General features: G+C 40.5%; 1 protein-coding gene across 2 annotated transcripts in view; it reads left to right on the forward strand.

Annotated features, from left to right (window-relative positions):
• The first annotated feature begins 478 nt into the window (after positions 1–478).
• The window catches only part of LSMEM1 (leucine rich single-pass membrane protein 1), a 142,590-nt gene continuing 115,852 nt past the window's right edge, over positions 479–27,216 (forward strand). The window contains exon 1 of one of the 2 annotated variants that reach the window (XM_086919318.1): positions 479–649. The gene's annotated coding sequence lies outside the window, so the exon portion shown is untranslated. The remainder of the gene's footprint in view (positions 650–27,216) is intronic. The other variant, XM_086919323.1, reaches the window with a different exon arrangement.

Genomic DNA, 27,216 nt, shown 5'->3' on the forward strand with positions numbered 1-27,216 from the left:
GCCTGGTGTACCAAAGCGTTTTACCCATTCTGCGTCTATGGAAACATATGTTATTACAAATGGGCACATTACTCTAATAAAATAGCTCGTTGTTTTGCACTCCGGTTGTTAGTAGCACTCACCAGATTTGTTTCCTTGTTTCTTAATCATTTTGTTAGCAGGAATAGTTTTACTTACTGCCATTATTTTTCAGAACACGTAGATGATAAGTGTAACTGAATTTCCACAGCCAACAACAACGACAGAATAAGTGTGACTTTTAATCTGTAAAAATGCTGCGATAGGGCTGAGGACTGCTGCATATTGAAGGACAAATAAGGCCTAATTAATTGCTAATTCTGTAAAATAACCAGTCTCAGCTTTTTCATTTTTCTTTGTAGAATTTTGAGTTTGAGTCGTCTTTCTGAAACAAAATGGCTAAATCTTTTTAAATGACTTGCTGCTTGGCTCGAAGTTGAGCTAAATATAGTGTGGACGAGATCATGTGTTCGATGCGGGCGAGGAGCTGTTACTGTTCTGAAGCTGTTGGCAGGTTATAAAGTGGCTGAAAAAAGATTTCGGAACTGACGTGCGTTTTCTCCTGAATTTGCATGTTGAACGATTTTGGGATCGTCATTCTTGCACATTGATAGGATTTGGCCAAGGTCTCGTAAGTGAAATATGTGTTTTATTTGTGCAGACATACATGGTTTCGCTCTTCTACCCGTGGGACATGTCGTTTATGCGAATACATTTTTCATTTCCAATCGAAAGCTTGTCTCCTGTAATTTGAACAAGTAGAAGTTATATTACTCGCGTAACAAATACTTAAATTGAGAACAGAAACAATATTATTGTTACCTTCCTACGCTCTTAGGTGGTACAGGTGGGTGATCTCTTAGTGAAAATTAAGCACCTTCGTGAAAAAGGTTACTTTTACATTCTTTACAGAAAATACAACTGTCTTAAAACTGAAAGACGAACATTGAAACTTTTGCCGACGTCCAGTGGATATGTTCGCACTGGGTTCCGCTTTTGAATTTTTCTCCCGGATAACTTTATATAATACCCAGCAAAATGATTAATGATAAATAAATTCTCATTTTTACCGTAGAAGAAGTAAAAGTGGAATGTACAGAGCTTAAGGCGACAGCGGTGAATTAATGAAAGCTCTCTGACAGGGTAGACAGCTGCACTGAAACTCAATCTGCTGTAATGCTGGCTTCAGTCACGTGATACAGCACGGCATGCCTTTCTGGTAAAATTTAAATAAACTGACGTTCATGTAACCCGGCAAAAAACGTTTAGAAATAAATTTCATAGAAACAATGCGCCTTTTAAGGATATTAATACATTATAAAAGCATTGTCATTAGACACTACACTTATGAACATCTTGTGATTATTTTGTCATTTTATCCACAGTGACCATATAAAGATATAGATGCAAAACACTTTGTTCACACACGATGCTGATAGGAATGGTTTATGATGCAGCGCAGTTTGCCACTGAGTTAATAAAACACTTGAATGAATAAACTCTTCCTGTTCATTTATTTGGAGCTGTGGCAAAAGGTGGATCTGTAGGTGTTTTTGAAAATGTTAAATTGTTAGTTTAAGTCGTATCCATTGTTTCATATGGGGTATTGTCTGCTTCATTGGGAATGGATGCCTCTAAGATCAAACATATGCAGTGTACTTTGTCAAGCACAGATTCCGTAGCAGAGTCCAGGAGCTTTAGGGCAGGTTTATTTTGAATAAATAACCCCTTGGTTAGTGTCCTCTGCCTTGAATTACCTCCTTGATGCTGATAAGTAATCTGAAGATGATGCATACTTTGACTGGAAGCTGGTAAGTCGTCTCATTAATGGCGAGATGTTTTTGTTCTGTAGTTAGATCCTAGCTAAGTGGCTTTTTGTGTGTATTGCAGCTGGGTGTTCTGCTTCTTATACAGGTTTGCCATTAACCCAAGGTTAGCTATTAACCTATTGCTGTTGTTTTTTCTCCAAGTTTGGCATGGGATTAGGAAGGTAAATGTTGCTGGGGTATGAATCATCATAACAGGTTAGTGTAGTTGTCGCTAGATAATATAATCTTCTTGTTGGTTTAATGGTCTTTGTGATTACTCCATTGGATATGGCTTTGTCCATTATAGGGATTTCATGACAATAAATATTGGTCATTGGGTTGTGAGAGAGGCAGTGGTTGAAAGTGGTGAGAAGAAGTTCGGCTGCTGATCTACTTACGGATAGTAATTGTGATGCATTGCTTGATGAGTTGCCTCATGAGATGCGTGTTTAAAGTGAACTAGAGCTAGTCCACTACTTTGTGTGGTAGATGTGATTTAGATAATATTAGACATGTTATACAGAGCTGGTGAAAATATAGTACTTTTTTGCACAAGTCCTCAGTGGTGCTGGAACAATTTTCAGAGTGGGGGTGCTGAACTTGGGGATTGTGTAAAATCTAAGAAACACACTAAGATCAAGTGTAGAAAGGAGCCACGTCTATTAAGCAAGAAAGTGGTAATGGTGAACTATGTAGCTGGTGTTAAATTGTGGGGCAAACTGTGGCACAAATATTCCTAAAGCACGGCATGGTAGCGTCATTTACAGGCAGCACATTTTCTATTGTAATGATTATTATATTTGCACAAACATACAGTTTTACTGATAAAACTATAAATGACACCTAAACAATAAAGTGTGGGTATCCGGTTTCAGTGAATGTTTGTCATATGGGTATCAGCAAGCAAAGAATCTTCATTTTTTTAGTTAAATATTTTTTATTTTTGAAGATTCGTAAAGCAGTAACAATATATATAACAATTCCAGAAAACAAAATATGAGTCTGAAATGCTTGCAGATATATTGAACAAAGTTAGAATAAAAGAGAAGGTTATGGAATATAACAACAGAAATTATTTTATATAAAAAGAGAAAGAATGAAAAAAAGAAAAGAGAAAATGTAGAAGGTAGGAAATAGAGGGGGAGTAGGGAGAGGCATGAGTGTAGAAAGACATAGAAGAAGTGAACGATTAGGAAAGTGAGTGAGAGGATAGGTATGCAGTGAAAGGTAAGTAATATAAATCATATTAAATATTAATCACAAATAAAATTCATCATGTTAACAGAGATAACTTTGAGGTATCTTTCCAATAGGGGAGTACAAAAAATAAATAGGTTGTGTGATATGTGCAGCTTTGGAAGTATTGAACAATTTGAGTTATAGTGTTTCCCATTGATGAACAGAAAGTGATATAGACTAATCATTTTTCTAAAATGTTGAAACAGAAATTCTAATACGCACAGAAGATGATGATATTAAAATTGTATACACACCAGTAGCTTTGGGAATAGTATTTTGATTGATATTATCTAAATGTGTTAGAGGTGTGTGCTTAACTGGGGTAGGAGGAAAGTTGTGAATCATTAGTAAAGGCTTTAAAACAGAAGATAATAATTCATATTCCTTTAGAAAAGAATTAGGTAGGTTGTATTGTGTTTGTAGCTAGGGGAAAGGTATAACAGTATTATGGTTTATCAATTGATGGGCAAATATATCATTTTCTTTCCAATATTTGAAATAAAAAGATTTGTGATTAAATGTAATACACCTTTTAAACCATGATTGAAGATGATAAAAAAGCATTGATGAATATCACAATCAGCTGTGAGTACTGTAAATAATGTTGGGGGTACTTTATAATTAGGTTCTTAGAAAGAAAAGAACTATAAGACATATAAAGCACATCTTTAAAAGAACAATCCTTCAGTAATGACCATTCAAATACAATCCATCGTGATATGAGATAATCTGGAAAGTCATTATTTAAAGTGTAAAATTGATTAATTAAAAAGCATAGTGATATAGTTTAAAATCAGGGATTCAAACACCCGCTTCTTTCTTGGAACAATAAGTTTAGACAAGGTAATATGAGAATTTTATTATTCGAAAGAAATTTAGTACATATAGAGTTAATCTGAGAAAAATAATAATTTGGTATTTGTAAGTGTAACATTGAAAGAGTGTACAGGACATGAGGTACAATCATCATTTTAATGGTATCCAGTCTGTCCCACCATGATAAATGAAGGGGAAACCAGGATGTAAGTAAATTCTGTATTTTAAGTTTTAGAATGTTAGAATTATGAATAATAATATTAGAAACTAGCTTACCCGTCGCGCGTTGCTGCGATCTCAGAAAAAAGGAAATTCAAGGAAACTCGCTATGATAACATTAAATTTACATTATGTCATTGTTATTGAAACGTATTCATTTTATTTTTTAAAACATTTCTAAGTGTGGCTTGAGCAGTGCGTCCTCTATTGGCTTCCAATCTTGAATCTGGTTGCTCTCCAATTTCATTCGAGCGGGCTTGAGCAGTGCGTAATTGCTCGTTTTCCAATCTTGATTCTCGTTGCTCTCCTTTTTCATTCCAACCTTGATTCTTGTTGCTCTCCTGTTTCATTGGAGCGGGCTTGAGCAGTGCATAATCGATCTGTTCCCAATATTGATTCTCGTTACTTGTTGGTTTGAGAAGAACAGGCTTGAGCAGTGCGTACTCGATCGGCTTCCAAACATGATTCTCGTTGCTTGTTCGTTGAAGAATTAGGGGCTTGAGCAGTTTGTATTCGAACAGCTCCTAATCTTGCTTCCCGCTGATTGTCTGTTTCTGAAGCTCGTAATGCCTTTTTCTTTCGTGCTTCTGATGTAGATTGACCAATCGATTTCCGTTTGTGGGCCATAACTGTCAATGATGCTCGCAAATTCGCTGTCTATTTCAGTATTCCAAAGATTATGAGGGCCCTGGGGGGCCGATTAAACTTTTTTTTTTTACAGAAACCTTAACGGGGGTGTACTCAACAACTTCCCAAAGTTTCATGTCGATCGGATGAATGGTGTAGTAATGCATAAAGGACAGACAGACAGACATACTTTCGTTTTTTATATATATAGATAGTAGGGGCAATCCACACACCCAGGTATTTAATTCTAGAAGGACACCATGTAAAATTTGTATTTGCAAACATATACCAATAGCACGAGAAATTCATTGGTAACATTTCAGTCTTGCAAAGATTGAGTTTATATCCAGAAATATTGCCGTATAATTTAATCTCTTGTAAAAAAGGGTCCAAAGAGAACAAGGGTTGGGACATGTAAATAAGTACATGGTCAGCATAAGCCTACAGCTTAGTTGGAGAAGTGTGGCTCAGGGGTTAGAGGCGGCAGACCCAGAAGCTGAGATCGGCCCTGGACCAGAGTTCAATTCCCCGCCCCGACGGGGGTTCGGCTCAATAATTCCACGGACTTGATAATTCTCGCTCTGGTGCCTACTCGACTCACGGGTTCACACTCTGCGACTCTGGGCAATAGCTTGCTTAATCTCCACAACGGCCCCTCGCGGCGGGATGCCTGGCTTTCACCTTGTGGATACCCTGCCGGGGTATCTCACAGGGGAATACCAGGACGGGTTCCCTAAGCAAGCGCATAGATGTGGGCGATTTGCGCTATATAAATACATTTACATTTAGTTTCAAAGGAAGCGAGTTTGAACCCAGAGACCTGTACGTCACATTGAATGCATTTAAGAAAGGGTTCTAGACAGAGAATAAAAAGCAAAGGGGAGAGGGGACAACCTTGCCTGGTATCTCTATGCAATTTAAAATATGGAGGAAAATGGGGATTAACAAAAACACTGGCTAGAGGATCAGGATATAGTATTTTTATCAATGAAATAAATTTGGGCCCAAAGCCAAACCAATGGAGAGTGGTAAACCTAAATTGCCAATTGATGCAATCAAGTGCTTTTTTAGCATCAAGTGATAGTGTGGCATGATATTTCATAGCCAAAGAAAGGATATTAGAGAACATTCTGGCATCATCCACAGAAAGTCTACCCTTAATGGAACCGGATTGATCAGGTTTAACAAGAAGGGGAGCGACTGTCTCTAAGCTGGATGCAAAAATCCTTAATCTTTGCAATCCTAATTAATCAATGAGATAGGTTGATCGTTTTTTACTAAGAGTGGGTTCTTTATCTGGCTTAGGAATGATAACAATCAGGGCTTCAACAAATGAACAACTGGCCTTAGAGATTAAAAGAAAAGAGTTAAAAACATTCTAATAATATGAGGGCAAAAAAAGAGGAAATTAATTCAATAGAAAACCTGTCAGGGCCAGGAGCTTTAGCTGTTTTAGGGCTTTGATGGCAGCAATGATTTCATATAGGGTTATGTCTGCTTCTAATGGTTTGAAGGTATCACAAATATAACCGGGATTGGGGAGGCCATTAAAAAAAATTCCATGCAGGTTCTGAGATGATGGTTTAATCTGTATATTATAAATCGCAGTATGACTGGAAAAACATTCTAAATTTCAGAATCGGAGTTCCCAATGGTGTTATTAAACTCATTGTGAATGGGTCCAATATGTTTACATTCCAATTTAATTTTTAAGTAGGCAGGCATTATTTTAACCACCTTATTTTTACCTTTGTGGAATTTGGATTTAACCTTAAGTAAAATTTCACATGTATCCATGTGGCAGGTTCATTGAGATTAGCATTAGCTTTAAGTAATTCATGTAGAATGAAGAAGGACTTGGAAGTAAAATACATATGTTCAAGTGTTTTAATTTGTTGAAGCAATATAAGGTATTGGGAATTTAAATTCTATTTCCTTTTAGCTGAATAAGCAATAGTGAAAACCTGAAAGGAGGCTTTAACAGTATCTTAATTATTAGGAATGGAAATATCATTTGAGTGGTTCATTTGAAAAAAATCCTTAATAAAAGCAGTGGCTCCTTTAATTAAATTGTGATCCAAGCTAAAAAAGGGCCATGATCAGAAAATAAAAATCGAATACATTTCTTCTGAAGATTGTAAAGAAGGAAATAAAGACTTGGAAAATAAAATATAGTCAGTTCTGGACCTGGTGCGGAGTAAATTGGAATAAAACATACATTCACATGTATCAGGATTAAAAGTTTTCCATACATCAAATAATGGACAAGAGGTAATGGCTGAGTAAAATGTCTTATGGGATTTGGAAGGGTCAAACGTATATGTATATTTCCTGTCAATAAATAGGTCCAACCATTGATTAAAATCACCTGCAATAATTATATCGGGATTAGTAACAGAAGCAAGTTTCTCAACCCATTGGCGTTTTAATTAAAGTGATTTGACATCATTAAAAAAGCAGTGTTTGAATTAAGTTTTGAGATATCAGAGAGTACCTGTTGTCTTTTGACTGGATGTCCCAGACCACAAACATTCCATGAGACAAAGTTAAACATATTGGGGAATACAAATAGGGAAACAGGAATATGGATGAACAGCTGCAAAAACGGAGAGAGAAACTGTGGATTAACAGCAGCATACAATATATATAAAGCAAATAAGATAATAATTGAAGACATATAAATACTCATATAAGAAACAGAAAGAGAAAAAATGACAGAAAAGAAGGTATAGACAACAAGATGAAGAGACAGACCAAGGATAGACATTCAGATCTGATGAGAAGAGCATCAAAAACGAAAGATGAGATGTGTCAGCACCAGAAAAAGAGTAACAGAAGGAAAAGTAAAGTATATCAAAGTAGCCATATACTCAGAAACTGAAGGAAAAGGAAAAATAAGAAATAAAATTAGCTCGCACATAACAAAGCTCCTAAGAATGTAGAGCACTAGTATCCATAGAATGGTAGGAAATATTCTGAAGCAACATCTTTAATTTAGCTGGATCATCAAAGGATCGAGAGGTGCTTTCATATGTAACTTTGCATAAAGAAGAATGTTGAATGCCATAACGGATGTTTAAATGTCTCATTAGAGGACACGGAGCAAGGAGCTCCTTTCTTTTGAGGTTGGCTGCATTGGAGAGATCTTGAGGTATGAAAATGTTATGGCCAGACCAACTGAGACAAAGCTTTTCCTTAGCAGCTTTCAGGAAGCCGTAAGGTCTGTGAATTCCAAGAAGATGATCAAGAAGGTGTGTCCACTGCATGTTAAAAGATTCTTCATTTGGTTTGGTCCTATTAAAATTTTATTTCCACCCTACTTCAGATTTACAAAAAAGATGCTTTGTTTGAGCTTTCCTAACTGTTGATATATTTTAAAATATTTATACAGTCCATTTTAAATGTAGTTACTTTTTGTTGCATGGTAGAAAAATGGACACCCTACTCCCTATACCTCTGTTAAAACAATAAGCAAAAATGTTACAAAACTGGCCTGACATTTGACCTCTTACTTTGAACCCCAGCAAATGCAACAAGATCAAAACTAAATTTAAAGTCAACTCTACTTCTCATTCACCTTGAAACTCCATTATGTTTATCTGGTTATTTTGGGGGGTGCTGCAGCAGCCCCCCCCCCAATCCTACTTCCAGAGCCTATTCTAGTCATTGTTCAATGAAGTGTCATATTAGAGAGGTGATGTTTAACAGGAATGGCTGAAAAGTGTTTGCAATGGTTTAGCAGGTGCTTGTGAAGGACAGCACTTTCTTTGGTGTGTTTGTCACCGAATGAGCGGATTCAGTTGAGGTTCTTGTTTCAGATTCCCATGTCGTGGAGTCTGTGGGTTAGGGTAGATGAGAGACCACGTCGAAGGCGGTGAAGCGGTATAGCAGGATGAGGACCACAGTCTCTCATCTGTCGAGGAGGTAGCGGATGTCACCTGTCGCAGCCAGAAGGGCGGTTTTGGTACTGTGGTTCTTCCTGAAGCCTGATTGGGAGGATTGAGGATGTTGTTTTCTTCTATGAAGGAGGTGAGTTGACTGTTGATGTTTTATTCCATGACTTTTGCCGGGTATGGTAGTAGGGAGATCGGTCTGTAGTTCCTGAGGTCGGTGTGGTCAGCCGAGGGATTATTCAGGATGGGGTTGGTCTTGTAGTGTTTCCAGTCATTAGGAAAGGAGGTGGTCTCGAAGGATCGGTTGATGATTTATTGAATCACGGGGCGATGATGTCTGCGGCTCAGTGGTAGATGTGGTGGGGGCCCTGGAGTGGGTTAACTCCATAATCTTCAGTGTGTCTTCAATGCTGAGGGTGGTCCAACTGTCAAGTATTGACCGTGTGTTGCGGGTGGTAGCAGGTGTGGGTTCTGCGTTCTGGTTGTTTTCATCGAAGTTGTCGTAGATGTTCTTGATTTTGATATGGAAGAAAGCACTGAGTTTGTCGTAGAGGTCCTGGGAGGTTGGGATGTTGGTAGTCTCCCTGTTAGGTTGGGCGAAATCTTTGATGATGCCAAAAAGTTCCTTGCTGTTGTGTGAGTGGGTAGAGATTCTGTCCAGGAGTGATTTTTTCTTGAGTATCTGATGAGTTTGTGGTGGGCTGTGGTGCCTGCTATCAAGCTGTGGAGGTCTGCTGTAGCTTTGGAGTTCCTCCATAGCTGCAGGTTTGTCTAGATTCTCGAAGTTCAGTGGAGAACCAGAAGGCTTTCTTGGCTTTCTTGGCATGGGAGTTTGAGGTTGTCTTGAGGGGGGCGATGGTGTTATCGCAGTCAGTCATGCATTTGTGAAGGGTACCAGCAGTAATGGCTGGGTCGTAGTCTGTGGCAGTGGTTGCGGAGCTGCTGAGGGAGGCAGTAAGCTGGTTGTTGGGAATCTTGTTCCAGTTCCTGCGCTGGAGCTGGTGAGTACATTTGCGGGTGGTGTTGGTTTTGAAGGTGAAGTGGTTGCAACAATGGTCCTTCCATGAGAGTTCGGAGGTGTGTCTGAAGGCGATGGACTTCCCTGCTGTGAAGATGGGGTCCAGTGTGTGTCCTTCTGAGTGTGTTGGTTCTGGTACGATCTGTTTGAGTCTGATGTTGTGGAGATTATCCAGGAGGGAGGTGGAGTTGGGGTCTTGGAGCTTGTCAAGGTGGAAGTTGAGGTCCTCCAGAAAGGTGTAGTCAGTGGAGGTGATGGCTTGCAGGGTAATAATCCAAGAGGTTTTAGTTGGCAGGTTTGTTTTACTCTTACCTCTGTGAAAGTAGTGATGAGACTTTCTAATGCTTGGGTGTGCTTCCCTATCAATAAGGTTGAATATGGACTCTCCATGCAGTCTATGATGATCATTTTCTTGACTATGGCATACATTCTTGGTAGCTGGGAGTTGTGTGTGATTTATTCAGGGTATGTGTTCCTGTTTACAATGGTTGCACATGTCTTTTAGGTGGTCCCAAGTAATGCAGATGTTTTTCTCCACTGTCAGAATTGGGGTATTAGTTTGTGAAGAGGGCACTTCCTACAAACTTAATAAACCAATGTGTTTAGGCTAGAAAACAGTTTTTAGAGAGTCTTATTCAAACACTGGCACAAGCGGCAGGCAATTCCCCAGGGAAATGCAAATTAACTTCCAGCAGTATTATCAATTCTAAAGTCTAGAAAGCAACAAAATAAAATTCACAAACTGATTTTAAAAAATAAAGATAAATTTAAGACACAATTGACATCAAATGATCAGACTCAAATAACGTTATCTAGAGAGAATACTTTTAAGGCAAAAGGTACCAAGAAAAATTATAGTACCAATGAAAAGTCTCAGTTTTTAGTTGACCAGGACATTGGTGTGGTTTCAGCTGACCATGATGGATCAGGGGTCAGATGCAAAAATTGGGGCGCTTCACCCAAAGTTCTTACCTTCACAATGAGTCTATGTTTTGGAGGCCAATGTACTCCAGCAAGGTCAGGTCCAAGGCTGAAGCCAGTGAGGTTCACTTGAAGTTAGGTAGGTAGTCATTGAGATCCTCCTGAAGCTGCTGGTTTCGGCACCCAAAGTTCTGAGTAGGGAAAAAGTAGGGGAAGAGGCAGTCACCTGACCAGTGGTGAGCAATTCCCTTCTCTGGGTGCCAGCAGCAGTCAGGGGTCCTTGGGTCATTTTCTTCAAGCAGAGTCTTGTTTCTCTAGTCAGTGACTATAGAATTTCCTACATCCATTCTGGTCTACTGTCTTGCTTTATCCCCACATCATTTTCAGCACTTCTATTTGGTCTACTGTAAAAATTCTCAAAAGCCTTAAATCTAATATGGCTGATCCCTCCTACCACTCGGAGGGTCTATGGCTCTCCCTTAGCCCCAAGCCCATGTAAAAGTGGTGCCTCTCCACAGGAAGCATCAAAAACTAGCTTCCCTTTCAACTGGAGTTGGAACCAGAAATCATAGAATTGCACTGAGGAGGATTAAGGTGTAAAGAAGAGTTATATTTTTATAGTAGTATGTAAGAAAATGAATTATTAATTGGGGAGGATTGGAGAGGATGGCAGTTCACCACAAGTAATAAAGTCACTAACCGGTTAAGTCCAGACAAATGTTTTAATAAATTAAACCCAAGTTCAACACCTGGTTGGTATGACACAGAGCAGATAGTCTTAACTTAGAGAAGATATGTAAGGCATTTAGATGTACCAAAACAGCTAAAAAGTCAAAAACACATCCAAAAAAAATCCCATTCCAATTTATAGAAAACTGGAGATATGAATGTTAAAGATTTAAAGCAAAAAACACCATGAAAAAGTAAGGCGCCAATCGGTAGTTACTGTTCAAGGTTGACCGGGAAATAGGTGCCTTTTCAGGCCAACCACAATGGAGTGTGGGTCATATACACCAAACGGGTTTGTCCCGGTCACAGATTTTGCCTTCTGAAATGGAAATTGAAATCTTCCAGGGGCGCAATGTTGCAGACCCTATCTGCCACAGATTTTTGAAGCTGGATAGCTGCTGGATGAGGTCGATTTGCTGAAGCCATTAGCTTTGGTGGGAAAGGCTCTGTGCAGAAGAAATCTAGATTGTGTCCAACAAAGTCCTCGCATACGGTAGGTACTTTTTGCACTGATTTAGATCTTGGTGGACGGGTTGCTCTGTCATAATGGTGATGGATATTCCGCTCGCTGAAATATAAATCCGATAGGATATAATAGGATTTATATTTCAGCTGATGGGATATCCTTCCCCATTGTGATGGAGTAACCGGTCCACTGAGATCTAAATCAGGCCCTTAGTCTTTTTTATGGAACTCAAAATCATCCAGTGGGACAGGCCTTAAGCTGTGCTAAATGAAGTTGCATAGAAATCAGACACCTTTGCTGTGAGGTCTCTCTGATGGTCCGAAGGTTTTGGAAGTCCACAAATGTTCTAAGTCTCAACTTTTCAGAGTTTCCGGAGCAACTCCTCCAGATTATTTCTGTGTATCCCAGCTCATCAGGGACAGCACTTGGAGGCCAGGACTTGCTCCAGGATATGCTACCAGCAGATTCCAGTTCCAACTACTACTAGTCAGTGTAGTATCTTGTTATTCCCTATGGCCATTCATGGCGACGAGCTAAAGAAAGAACCTACACCTGTCAAGTCTGGAAGTGCTTCAAGCTGTTTGAAATTAAGAAAAGTAACTACTAACCAGGAAAAGACCTCCTGCATCAAGTAAAGCTACCCCAACTGCCAGCATGACCCCACCAGTGACCTACAACCGGTCGCCCACAGCAGTCTGGCAGTCTTCCTGGGTAACAGTGAGTCTACAAATTTTATGTTGGAACTGTGCTTTCACGCTGAGCAAACCTGTTTGTACTGACTTTGTGACTCACGCTTTATCCTCACATGAGGTTAAGCATTCGTTTATCTACCTTGGCCTGTTGTCTTATTTACATGGAGAGCCTACTTTGTGCAGTTTTGGAGCTGTACCATCAAGCCTTCCTTTGCTTGTGTCCTATTTACAAGGAGAGCCTGTTTTTTATGTTGTGTTGGTGCTGTTGGACCTGAGCCCTCAAGAGTAAACCCACAAGAGTAAAGCTCTTCCTACGCTGTGCCTTCACGTGAGGGTAAACATTTACCTCTCTGGAAAGATTTGTGACTGTTCTTTGCCATGAGGAGACATTTCAATGACTGAACTTGGGGCTTATTTTCTAGTAAATAATGGATTTTTGCCGTTTCACCCGTTTGCCACCTTAATTTCCAAATGCCTATTTTTGTGAGGAGTTTTTGTTTAAAAAAAAAAACATTATTTCTTCTATTTTTGGGCCAAAATGTGAGTTACTGAAATTTAACTGTTCAACTGTTATTTCAAAAGTCAGCGCATGACTATCGTGTGCACGCTCTCACCTGCTGTTGCCTTCGGAGTTTTCTTCGCTGTCTCTATGACGATTCCTTCCACGCACCTTCTCTGACATGCCTGCTGATGTGGTTTAGTGCAATGAAGCGCCGTGAGCCACTCTGCGAAGCATCACTGTACGTGCCGCCATTTTTGTCATTCGAGCCTGTTTTCTCCTGATATGTGTGACGAGTCTTCGATCCTTCTCAATCAATACACGCAGCGCGTTTGACAGAACTGCAGCCTGTTTCTGTTTATTATGAAGATTATTAAGCCTTCAAATTATTAATATGGCGTGGTGGAGGAACATATAGAGACTTTTTAGTTTTATTGTCAAAACGAAGGGAAAGAGAGTCAAAACTAAGGGAAAGAGAGGTTGACTAGTCGGCGGACGCGAGATAAGCGTCATTTACCCTTCGTTTTGCGCTTTGTTCAATTCAAAGGTACTGTGTTTTTATTTTTTTTATTGGTGTGAGATTTGGAGGTGCAAACCACAGACTGTTTTCTTTTTCAATTTGGATATGTCTCGGGGGCATGGATCGGGCTCCGGTGATTAAGAACATTATTGTTTGCACTCTTGTACTGCACTTGTTCATGCAATTATCTGTGTTTGCGCATTTATTTACTAATGCAGTGTTTGTGTCTTATTATAATTCTTTGTAGGCGCAGGTCGGCAGAAAGTGTCTTTCTTCCTTTTTCTTTACTAATTTAGTGTTGTGGTTGTTATCCTCACAGGCCACATATTTATGCCTACTCTGCTGTGCATTACAACGTTTTGGGTTTTATTATGTTTTGCTTGTCTTTGCAGTGGGTTTTATTTCCATCTACTCTTTTATTACATGCTTTGGTTAGGCTTGTGTTATGTTTTCTTTTGGACTACAGTGGCTTTTAGTGCCATCTGTTTTACTTACTATGTTCTATTGATGGGTTCCTAGTCCCATTTCAACACAGTGGGTTTGAGTCCCATCTGTGTGGTTTAAATGTTTGTAATGGGTCCTAGTCCCAATTACTTACAGTGGGTTTTAGTCCCATCTGTATTATTTAAGTGTTTGCATTGGGTTAAAGTCCCATTTGCTGACGGTGGGTTTCAGTCCCACATGTTTAATTTTGCATTGGGTTTTAGTCCCATTTGCTTATCTTGCTATGCTTTTCATATGGGTTCTAGTCCCATTTTACTTGCAATGGGTTTTAGTCCTACTTGCGCATTTTCCTTGTATTTACAATGGGTTTACAGTCCCATTTGTTTGTAGTGGGTTTTAGTCCCATCTACTTGGTGTTACATTTTTGCTATGGGGTTCTTCTCCCATTTTGCTGTTGTGGGTCTTAGTCCCACCTGACACTACGTCAGTTGTCCACAGGGTTTTTGTGCCCTTTTGGGTGTGTGTATTTTAAGTTTCCTTCAGAGGAGCTATGCTAGGGTCTATTGTCCTTTTGCATTATTGTATTTTTCTATCACATCTAGATTTTAAAAGTTTTACGTCATATTTAGCTTATGCCTACTATTTTTGTGCATTTATGTTTTTTTATGCTAAATATGTTGAGATTTACATGTGTTCAGATGCTATGTATTTTTATTGCTACTTTTTGCACTATTATCTCTTGCATTGCGTTACTGTATTTTGCTTTGTGGTAATAGTGTATTGATGAGGTTTCTCTTCTAATTTTCCTCATCTTCTTGTATTGAAATTTTTCTTCTTTCTCTTTTCTTTTGCCTTCTTTTATTTTCTTCCTTTTAGTTCTGTAAGAAGAGAGGATGGTTTATATGGTCTAAGATGGGTGGATGGTTTGTACGTTTTTTCCATTCTTCCCTCTTATTCGTTTTCTTAAGTTGTTCCTCTTTTCTCTTCTTCTTTTTCCGCTTTTGTCCATTCTACTCGCCTTCATTTTCTCCTGTTCTTCGTTCCTGTTTTAAGCTTTTTGTTTTCTGTTTAAGGAGAGAGGATAATGTAGTATCTTGTTATTCCCTATGCTTCTCTCTCTACCTCTGTTGGAATGTTGATGTGATGCATCTAACAGAATGTTGGTGTTCTGCCTGAGATGTCAGTTGGCTGGGCTGAGCACCATGTTGGATGCTCCTGGTGGGGTCTCCCTTCACATCTTGGAATAAAGCATCACCTAATACTACTCTACGTGTGGACTTCCCATCATTACATTCAGCTGGGCCTTCAGAGAAAAAATGCCCCTTGCAGCTTGTTGTATCCCTGTAGCCTTATGGTAGGTCAACCAGCTGACCCTTGGAATCCACTTCTTAATCCTAGATACAAGTGTGAGATGGTCAAGACCTTCAGGTTTCAATCAGCTATTCCAGTGTTCTTCAGTTCTTCCACAGGTCAATAGAGTGTTCTGAGGTCCATGTTTGCGCAGTTAAGTAGCAAGTGGGTGGAAGTGACTCTTGGAGCCGCCTTACCAATGAGTAAAAAGTACCCAGGTGCTATCCTACCCAATTGCACACCACATCTTGTTTGCCTTAGTGCAAACTATCCCAGCTGAAACTATTCTTAGGGAAATGCAAGATGGCACAGATCTTCTTCCCCTGAAAGGAACATTTGGGCCAGTCAGGGATGTGCTTAGGGAAATAGGAAGCCCCCTCCTTGTCAGCTACAACAAACGTCTGGACCAACTCACCCGCCCAATGGACTTGTGTCCAGCTGGAAACAGAGGGACCTTAAGAACAAAGCCCTTCGCTCCTTCAGGCCTCCCATGACATGTAAATGTGAATGGACATGCCTCACCTTAGCACCTGCAACGTTAATGAAGTTGATGGATTATCTCAAAGTTATTCTTCCTGAGCTGATCTGTTACCTATAACACCCCCAGCTCTTCTCTGACAAGGCCTAAGGCATTGTCTTTTCTCTGTGAGTGGTTTTCATACCTCGTTAAGGTAAAGCCCTGCCATGGGCAACAACTGGCAAACTAATACAAATTAACCTTCAGGATCTTCGGATGGATAAAAGGTAATTTTTTAAAATATGTTTTTCCTGAATATTTATAAAAAATACAACTTATACACTTAATTGAATATTTACTATGCAATACACATCTCTAGCTTGTTCCAAACAGAATCAAGTTTAATTGATCAATCTACACTTCAGTTTTCCTCATATGACAGCCAAAGCCTACCATAGCGAAAATAGATTTTGGTGGCTTGCCACTGTTGAGACATGCTAACATTAACTTTCTACATATCCTACTTTTATAAATCTAGGCACCCTTCTTCGTGGGCTACAAGGCCTATTGAAGTGTGGCAAATTAATATTTACAATAAACGTTTTACCAGTTAATGGAGTTGTTCTGACATGTTAAGCAGCAAATTTAAACTTTAGAACTTAGGCTACATTGGTAGGACTGAAGCCATGTTTTGCTTGTTGCACTACTAGATAGTGCAATAAGGGCTGAAGTCCTCAGGTGACATTTATCTTTCAATGCCATGGGTGTTGGTTCTACACAATATACTATGGCCTTACAGAAGAGATGAATATGTCAATCATGGATTAGCCAATTTTTACATGTTTTAGGGATCAGTGCACATACACTTGTGGACTGATGGGGGGTGCCCCGGTGCAGAGTTAAACAACCTGCATTACAATTGAGCGAAAAATAGGGGTGATCATGCAAAAGGGGAATTGTTTCACAAAGTCCATAGAGTAATATTTAAAGTGCATTCATAGGCAAATGACATGGATCACTATAAGTTTTACATTAGTTATATCAATAGTGTAGCTCAGACAGAGAGTAAGCAATGCCACTCCAAAGTAGTTTTGCTAAGAGTAAATGGGCAGCATATTGATTTCTCAGGATGATGTCATCATTGATGTCATTTAACACAGCATGAATGATGCAGTATGTGAGAACTGGTCATTTTCCTAAACCATAACTGGCAAATTTCCCTGGTTTGTAAGGTTTTTTTTGGCACCAGAACTGCACATTAATTCTGTTTTGTTTTGTAACATACAGAGGTGTTTTAAACATATGTTATGGTGTATTAAGCAATGCTGACCACAAGTTCACTTTTATCTTTTTATCAGTGATTTGTTTTTCTATCATATTCCACATGGAACTACTTTTTGGACATCAACCTCTGTTTACATTGGTGTGCTCAGACTTGCCAATGCACAGTAGGGACTGGCTGCTGGCCTGTATACAACTTGCTGTTGGTAGCCTACCCTTTCAACACAAGGTGTTTAAATATGTCAAGCAGTGGATAGCTGCAGTGGATGACTCATGGTAAGGTTCTGTACCCTACTTGTCCTGAGAGTTGTCCAGCCAGACCCTGTTCTCAAATTGCTGTTGGTGGCCAACTGCCAATATGCATGACCAAAGTCTGTGCCTAGTAGGCTCAAGGCATGGACTTCAGGCAGATCCAGCATCCCATATCTTTGTGTGGCTGACCCTTGCTCCACAGAGCATAGTGAAGGTGGGTTGTAGGATCCTGCTTCTGCTTTGGCTATGCACCTACCGTCCATGGGTGTGTAACCCAGGCTGCACAAGGCCCTCAGCTGTGCACTGTGGGGGTGGCCCTCCTTTCATGTTCAGTCTACCCTTGCTGCTCTCTGCAGCACCCAGCCAGATCCTGCAGCTAATTTGGCATATGTCGTTTTACACAGTTAAGTTTGGAAAGTGTTAGAAATTAGGTTTCTGATAGGCTAGAGTATGCACCGAAGCCAAGCAGAACCCGTTGCTCTAGTTTGGCAAGTAAGTTACACACCAAGGATAACCCTTGTTCGTCCCCTTGGCGGCTTGGCAAGAGCAGTCAGGCTTCTCCCAGAGGCTATGTGAAAAGCGTTTTCGCAATACACGCACACACCAGCAACCCAATAATTACACAACAAAAGAGACTACACAATATTATAAAAAAATAGACTGTATTGTAAATAAAACATAAACCAACAGTTACTTTGCCAACTAGGCAATTGTCAACACATCACAATGAGTGGATTAAGAGAACAACTGTTGTGTTAGAAACATAATGAAAACATCATCACTGTGCATGCTACGCAAATCCTGACAAGTTAAGAATCAAATTGACACAAACCATAATATCAGGGCATGAAATGCAGAAGATTACGGAAACGGAAGTCACATTAATTACCACATTAGTTTGAGTAATGCGATCTGGTTTAGAGACTAGACACATACAGCATTATTCCTCAGTCGCCTTACAGTGGTGATCATGGCCTTCATATAGGATCCGCCCCATTAGGTGAATTCCCAAAACAAGTGTCCCCGGGTATGGCCTCCAAAATCCCAGGGAAAAGGCACCAATCCAGGCTATTTGTGAGAGATCTCACTGGGTCCCCCACACTCGATGCATTTGCCAAAAGAACAGTGACTCAGCCCCACACACAGGCGAGTCTGATCCCTCCTAGGCCCTTCAGATCCCAGTGGGGTCAACAGTAGTGTCACCCGCAAAGGAACATGTGAAAGCTTCAGCCTCCAGGGGCGATCTCCTTCACCCAACATGGCTGCTTTATGTGCGCAGGTTCCCTCTGCTACTTCCTTCCTGGAGGGGGGAGGGAACCTGAGGGGGGATTCCGGGAATAGAACCGCTCTCCTCAGGAATGGTACGAGGGCTACATGGGAGGATTCCCTGGAAGCTGTCGATAACACAACTCCTGTTCATGAGAAAAGCCACAGGCTGCAAACCCAGAGCTTCATGGAGAACAGCTCTCAACATGCTCTGCGAGTGACAAGCAAGCAATCACCATTCACTGGTGCCCGCACATTTCTGGGGCAAAATATATCGCTTCCATTGCACTGTCCTCCAGAACCAGGAAAGAGAAACAGTGCTCACTCTGCTAGCTTCAGGTGACCCATCTCAGGAGAACAACTGGGGCATGAAAGAAGAGAACAAGCAGTAGGCCAGAACACCAGGGTCCTTGAAACTAAGTGGCAATCATTCTTGCAGTCCATCAGGCCACAGGTCAGTGGATCAAGCAAGTCAGTATAGTGGCCATTCTTCCTGGCAGCACAGCAGGTGCTTCTGGTAACGTGCAGTCTGTAGACCCAGCAGTCTGGTCACAAGTCCACTCAATGTCTAAAAACATGGGGTCAGAGCCCATGAACTTATACTAAACATGTCTTTGATCTAGGAGGAATCTCAAAATACCCTTTAGAAGTGCACAGCACCCCCTTTCACTCCGCCCTGGCTCCAGATGTACAGCAGGGGGTACAGCCCAGGAAGACAATTCATCATTCAGATGAATGCAGATACAACCCGGTCACACCCAACCCTCACTCTGTGATGGCTGTATGGAAAGTATGCACAAAGTGTAGCTGTTAACAGGTGCAGATGTGGATTGGAGTCAGGCTTCAGCACCAGCATCAGCTCGTGGAGGGAATTCCGTGGGGTGGAAAGATGTGGCGGATGAGGGGCATGGTGGGGGTTACTAAACACCGGAATATGGATAATTGAAGGTAAGTAAACAATTAAATAAATAAAACGAATTTCGTAGCACACGCTGCATCACATTTTACAACGCAGGGCGCCCCATCTTTCTGCCCCATGGAACTCCTTCCACCGGCCGCGGCTGTGCAGCACACAAAGTCATAAACACAAAGAAATGCCCACTTTTTAAAAGTTAATGGACAAAGGTGCGAAAGTAGCAACACCTAATGCTGCACTGCTAAGATTGGGACAATAGTCCTTCACATTTAGACCATTTTTAACATTTAACCAAAGTAACCCAATTGTATTCCCATATTTTCCATTCATGTAAAATCACTCCGGAGACAGATGAGTTGAACTGGAATGCTTTTTTCCTCATTTTCAAATGCCATATGCTGTTTATCCAAACTTAGACACAGACACGTGATGCCAACTGTCCTTTGACCCAGTGCAAAAAAAGACCCGATGCATTTGGAATATAATCAATTCTTCGTCAGGGGTGTTGAAATAAATCATAAAGAACTGTTTGAACAATTTCACAAAACAAATACACACTAAATGATGGTAAAAAATGATACGTTTTGTCACTGACCCCCCCACCCTCACAACCCACGTTCACATCCCCTTCCGATATATTAATAACAAGAATGAATGAAACTAAACAGTGCATGAGTAATTTGGAGGGCACTGTTTAGTTTCATTCATTCTTGTTATTATGATGTCGGAAGGGGGATGTGAACGTGGGTTAAAATTAAGAATGTTTTATTGATTTGTAGAGTTTCTGGGCTAAGAATACACTACTCCTACTGGCATAAAAATATTGTAACACCACCGTTAGAATGTACTCCTGATATGCTTGAAACTTGTCAATCTATGAGTAGAATAGTTAAGTAATGTGATCTCACCCCTGGTAATGGGAATTATCTTCCCATCAGAAAGAGGGCAAGGGCAGGGCACACACTTATTGGTGCTACTACTGTTTCTAGCTTTATCTACTTGGCTCAGATTCTCCTGCCTTTGCTCACAAATACTGAAGAACCGGTACGAGTAAGTTGGGCATATCCTTTGTAACGCTTAAGTGCTCAACAAGCCACAGTTGGACAAGGGGGATGTCACGTTATGTGTTTTATATAGCGCACAACTTACCCGGGAGGATATGCTGCCACTGAGGGTAGGCACCTCCTAATACTGAGGAAGATGTAAAACACCCATTGACCCCTCTGCTTAGGTGTTATGTGTGCAACTTGTTTTAGGAGTTCTGAGCCCTCAGGATACAGCTAGTCATTGCATTTGAAATGTATGCTTTGATATACTGCCTATATCCCTTTATTCTTTCAGCCCACGCTACAATGTTTCTCACTTGTTAAAAAAAACAAAAGGAAAGCAAACTATACACAGTGGATGCGATGCAACCTCAGCTTCCATATATGAAGCTAAATCTAGGACTCTGGAGGTTGGGCCTAGGTGTCCGAGGCTCTCCTTAGTGAATATGGAAGGGCAACTGCACTCATTAGCATCAGTTTCAAGGCGTTAATTCGATATGTGTGCTGTGTTGGTATGTAGCCTGCAAACTACGACGTGTGAAGTATGTAAGGCCTGGTTGAGAACCAGGACACCAGCACGCACTACTCAATTTATGATTTAGTCGTTAATACATTTATTGCAGATTTCATCAATGAGTTAACTTAAATCAACATAACATTAATATCCATGTTACATTCGATTGAAGTGCTTTGGATTAGTCAGCATATACATAACTGTCATTTACTGAACATTTATACATCACAATGACAATACATTTAATTCCACCCAATGCATTTCGGGGCATGAGCCCCTTCGTCAGGGGTCTGTAAATGTAAAAGAGAAAAGAAAATGAAATAAAGGAATCTTGTTACTAGTGATGCACTAACATCAATGAGTATAAGTAGTTAAGTGGCTTAAGTTTCTTACCGCAAACTAGATGGAAAAAGAAATGCAAGTTACATTTCTGGATGAAGACCAAGAAAAATCTGTAGATGAAGGAGAATTGCGTGTGAATGTGGTGATGTATTGTGTACAATTTGATGCGTTCATGAGCAGAAAATAGGGGGTAGAAATTACCTGTGTACTTGGTTTAACAGAGTCTGCGAAAATAGTGGAAAAGCGGGGTTAGGAGTGAAAAAAACGGGCTCTATACATAATAGCAACACGGAATGAGATTGGTCATGAAATTAATAGTTGCATGAACGGTCTTACCTTATGTATGCTGACTTGAACATAAGGAACCTGAGTGAAAATAAAATAATATTCTAAGGTCGGTACATGTGTAAAAAAGATGGCGAAAAAACGAGAACTCCAAGTTATGTAGGAGTTTACCTGTGAGTCCTAGGAGAGGTGCTTCAGACTCAACGGGTGCTCAACATAGTGAAAAGACCTGCCAAGAGAGACGACGAAAGTATATGTTAAGATCCAGGCCAGCGTGTAAACTGATAGGATCGCGTAGTGAATGACAAGCTGAGCGCGAAGTTTGAAACCGAGCCTTACCGAAATAGAGTGCAGGAGAGTCCCGTCTCGGCGTCTTCACTAACGTGTGCAATAGAACGAATAGTCCTTCTTTTAATAGGAAGTCGGGCTGCGTGAAAATAGATGATGGACTCTATCACGAAAAGGCGAGCGATCGGGAGTAAATTGTTTACGATGTGATGTGGGCTACGATGTAGGTATATGTGTGATGAAATGCGTGTCGAGAAACTAACGGCTAGATGATGAACAACCTTTTGGCAGGGAAGTCCATCAGATAACGTATATAGCGTTTGTATATTAAAAGCCATTGCGCTTACATGCGACGCCATCTTGGAGTGGTGTCTTGTGAGACATCGTCGACAGTTTAAGTGCTCGTAATCTCATTGAAAAATAGAAGGAAGCGATATATATTTGAACGTTGGGAAATGGTGTGCAATAAATACAGAGAACATGAATAAACGAGCAAATATAAAGATTCTAGTTGATCGATGCTTCCTATTTAAACATATAGTTATCTTGTATACCTTGGTTCATAATGACTACTATTAATAAAAGATGGTGTGTAACCAATGTCACCTGCTTATTTGCATTCTACGATGAAGAAACATGCTTCGTATAAATACTTGGTTTCTTTGTGGTATGAAGCGAAAAGGTGTTATATGAACATAAATAGGATCAAAAGCAACAGTGACTAGTGTGTGACTGAGGAAAGGAATGGGAAAAAGGGTGACAATAGCTAATATTTCATGTGGGAGGTATACAATCATTAGCTCCTGCCTATTTACATTCTAACGCAAGAAATCATGCTTCATTTAGGACGACAGTCTTCCTATGTTGAGTGAAGATATGGTGTAGTGGGAACAGAAAAAATGAATGGTAGGTGGTTATGAAAGGGATCTAGTTGGAAGAGTTGCTATATTAGAGATGTATGTTCTGGAGTATTGCTTGGAGATGTGAAGATTTGCGGTATGTACGGTTGAGGTACTTATAGAAAACATATCAGGTCTAATTTATCATTCAAACCCTTCGGGGTAAGAGTTTGCAGTCTTCGAATCCAGAAAGTTTCCCTTTGGATTAGAATTTTAGCGTTGTCTATACCCAGCCTTTGAGGAACAATTCGATGATCTGAAATCTCAATTGGGCAATGGAATGCCCTGCTTCGATCCAGTGTTTTGCAAGAGGTGCAGTCAAGTTCTTGTTGCGGATGCGACTCTTATGTTCTGTCAGCCTGAGTTTCAATTTTCGATCTGTTTTGCCGACATATAATAATCCGCAAGGGCATTTTATGGAGTAGACCACATGTTCCGAGTTACAATTTGTTGTGTGCCTTAACTGTATTTTTTCACCCGTGTGTGGGTGTAGTAGGGTATCTCCTAGGATGACGTTGTTACAGTTTTTGCAATTATAGCATTTTTGGGTTCCTTTGTGAGTCTTGTTTGATGTTATGTCGTCAATTTTGGGTTTGTTCAGTAGTTCTTTAAGATTCTGCGACCTTTTGTATGCGAACAGCGGTTTGTCTTGGAAAAGTGCTTCAAAGTCTTTTTCGGCTGCTATAATTTCCCATCTTTTGCAGATAATCCTTTGAATGTCTTTAGAGACAGATGAGTATTTTGACACGAATACCATTCTTTTGTTGTCGGATTTCATCTTCTTTTGTAGCAAGTTTTGCCTTGGTATCCTTTTCACTTTTTCAAGATGAGTCTCAAGCAATTGATCAGGGTAACCCCTTTCTAGATATCTTTGTCTTTGTTGTTCCAAGCTTCTCATGCAATCAGTTTCGTTAGATGATATTCTTTTAATTCTCATAAATTGAGAAATTGGAAGGTTGTTTATGAGATGAATAGGATGAAAGCTCTCGTAAAGTAGTGCTGTGTTTCTGTCTGTTTCTTTTTTGAATAATTTCGTTTGAATTGACCCACTTTGAAGTTCCACAAGAACGTCCAGAAACGAGAGTGCTGTATCACTGATGTTGTGAGTGAATTGTATGCGTGGATTGGCTAGGTTCAGACTCGCGATATTTTGTAGTAGTTCTGCAGTCGAGCGTCTCCAAATGATAAATATATCGTCAATGTAACGTTTATAGTAGACAATCCCTGCTTGCCATGTGGAGTCTTCTAAAATGTAGTCTAGCTCGAATTTCGCCATAAAGATGTTGGCGTAGACGCAGGCTCCTGGAAATCCCATGGCCGTGCCCGTTTGCTGAATGTAAAAGTTTTCTTTCCAAACAAAGTAGTTGTTCAAGAGGCAGAATTCAAGCAGTTGCAATATAAGGTATTTTAATTCCTCAGGAATTTCTGATCTTAGTAGAGCCCATTCCATCGCTTCTATCCCTTGTTTATGGGGAATGGATGTGTAGAGCGAGGTGACGTCAATAGAGCACAGTGTCCAGTCTTCATTGTCAACCTTTTGTATGCTTGTTAAACTCCTCAAGAAGTCCGATGTGTCTTCAATGTAGGTAGTCCATTTTTGCATAAATGGTTGCATGTGTGCGTCTATAAAAATTCCTGGATTTTCAAAGATCGAAGAACAGCCTGAAACAATCGGCCTGAAGGGAGGATTTTCTAGATTCTTATGAACTTTCGGTAAAAAGTATATTTTAGGTCTTCGTGGATGAGGTTGTTGGAGGTAGCGTTTAGTCGAGTTATCGATCCAATTGTGTTCCTCCGCTTTGTCCAGAATATTGTCGAGGCTTTTGGCCATGTTCATGGTTGGATCTTGTTCCAAATTGATGTACGTTTTGGTGTCATGTACGTGTTCCTCACCTTTTTGTATATAAAAGGTGGAGTCCATTAGGACTAGTGCACCCCCTTTATCAGCTCTTTGAAATATCAAGTCTTTGTTATTGGCTAGTCTTTGAAGAGCACTGTATTCCGCTCTGGTAAGATTCCTGTTTTTCCTTTTGAATTGGATGTTGTTTATATCTGCTTTCACTAGAGTTTCGAATGTGTCGAGAGTTTTGTGTGACATAGGTGGCATGAAGTTACTCTTAGGTTTAAATCGTCTGTCCGTTTCTGTATCATCTGTTGTTGGATTTAGGACTGTGAAGAAGTACCGTAGCCTAAGAATTCTCATAAATTTGAAAAGTGCTACCTCCGTTTCCAGGGCATTCGTGTGATACGTGGTGACAAACGATGTGCCTTTATTCAGTATCTTTTTTTCAAAGTCGGAAAGGGTATAGTGTGAAATATTTATTATGAGATCTTGGTCTGGCTTCGCAATCCTGTCTTCTTCAGTAACTCTCTGTCTTTCTCTCGTTGTTTTTCTCTTTCCTTTTCCTCTTCTCGATTTTTTTCTCCAGTTGTTGTGGTAGGAATCTCCGGGGGTTTGCTTGGCAGTTGGTCCGTGGCTAAAAAAGGAGTCAGTGGTGATTCAGTGGCGATGTTATTGGATTCGGAGGGTTGCGCTGTGGGTCTTTGTGCTTGTGTAGTTTTTATTGGTTGCCTCCTTGCACTTACTTCGCATCCTTAGGCATTTGAGGCGAATGCTCAGGAACCTGTCAGATCTACCTAAGTATTTTTACTATGACCTGGCATTTGATCACGTACATATGATGGTGTGCCTGGGTGTATCATGGTTGTGCCAAGACATTTTGACTATAACTCGAAATATTATTTCTGTTTGGCATATAATACACTCCTGGATAAACATGGCAGCAGCCTACTAGTTATATGCCAAGTAACTAAAGTATAGTTTATTTTTTAACAGCATTTTCCTATTTTGTGAATGTTGTACTTATTGCAGTTTTCATTCACTTCCAATATGTCACTTTGTGAAATTTTACCAAGGTTATGGAACAAGTGATATCACTTTCCTGAGATTTCATTTTAGTCGGTGTGCATGGTCCTTTCTGTTACCCCTTGCATTTCGCTAAATTAGCATGCATGACTGCACTATAGGGCAAAAAAAAAGCATTCACATATCAAATAACCGAACGAATCCGAATGTAAATAAACACGAAGAAGTATGTTCATTTAAATAAAATGACATTCACCTTAAAAAATGTGGGCTAAACAAGAAACACAAATTCTGCATTATAACGTGGTTTATAATAATTATGCGGTGCATAACAGAATCAGTGACTAGACATACGAGTTTTATTCAGAGTTTGATGGGTGTGGCAAAGTGTCAACAATTGGCCAAATATCAATTTCACCATAAATATTGCGGATCCATCAATCTCAATCAGCCTGATTCATGAAAACCGGAATCTGTGATTCTCAATTTGCGAAAAACTGCGAATTGCAATTGAGAAATCGCAGAACGGAATTCATGATGTTTTGCGATAATAAAATGCAATTCGCACGCGGCCGCAAAAGCCGTTTGCGATTATCGATAATCGTAGAAAAATCGCAATTTCCGGCTACATCCGTGTCGGAATTGCGATATCGCAAATAGCGATATCGCTAATTGCGAGATCGCAAAAAGCGAGATCGCAAAATCGCGAGATCGGGAAAACGGGAAGTCGTATTTCGAGCACAGTGATGACATCACAACCAGGAAGCAGCCAGTTCCCACCCCCATTCACCACAGTGAGGCAGACCTCGAGTCAGCAACTGGGAGAGCTCCTGCAATTCTGTTTGGATTTCTCCTCTGAAACTACAGTGCAGCAATGTCTGAGGATGCAGTTCCTGGGCCCAGCAACACCACAGGGCGGAAGAGAAAGTTAAAATTCTCCGAGCAGGAGCTGGAGCATTTAATAGAAGGGGTGGTGGCCAACCACTCCAAACTGTTTGGGAAGGACTCTAGGAGGTTGCCGGAGCAGGAAAAACGCAGGATCTGGCAGGGTATAGCGTCCACGGTGAACTCTGTGGGTGTGGCTGATAGGTTACTGGACGAACTCAAAAAACGCTGGTACGACCTCCGAGGTCGTGCCAAAGAGAAGGTGGCTGAGAGGCTTGGAGAGTCATCGGGTACTGGAGGGGGAGGACCTACAGTCCCTCCAAACACCCCCTTGGAGGACCAAGTTGAAGACACGCTGGAGACTGAGGCGTGCATCGGAGTGACTCGTCTGGACTCATCCCGCCCCACACAAGACATCCAAGGTAAGTGGCATGCGACTGCGACCGTGTCCCCTATGAATGTCCATGACCATATAGCCTCCCATAATGTTCCATAGTCATGCCATAGTTGCACATCAGATAATGCCCTGAAGCATTGTGGGACATGTAGTGTGGCCACAATGTAGAAGTACCACAATGCAGCCAGACAGGTTCCAAAGTACGCAAAGCCATAGCCAGTCAGGGAATGTCACCCAGCATGCATGTAGCAACTGCACGTGTG

Source organism: Lissotriton vulgaris, chromosome 1_1 (assembly GCF_964263255.1).
Source record: "Lissotriton vulgaris chromosome 1_1, aLisVul1.2, whole genome shotgun sequence".
Lineage (NCBI taxonomy): Eukaryota > Metazoa > Chordata > Amphibia > Caudata > Salamandridae > Lissotriton > Lissotriton vulgaris.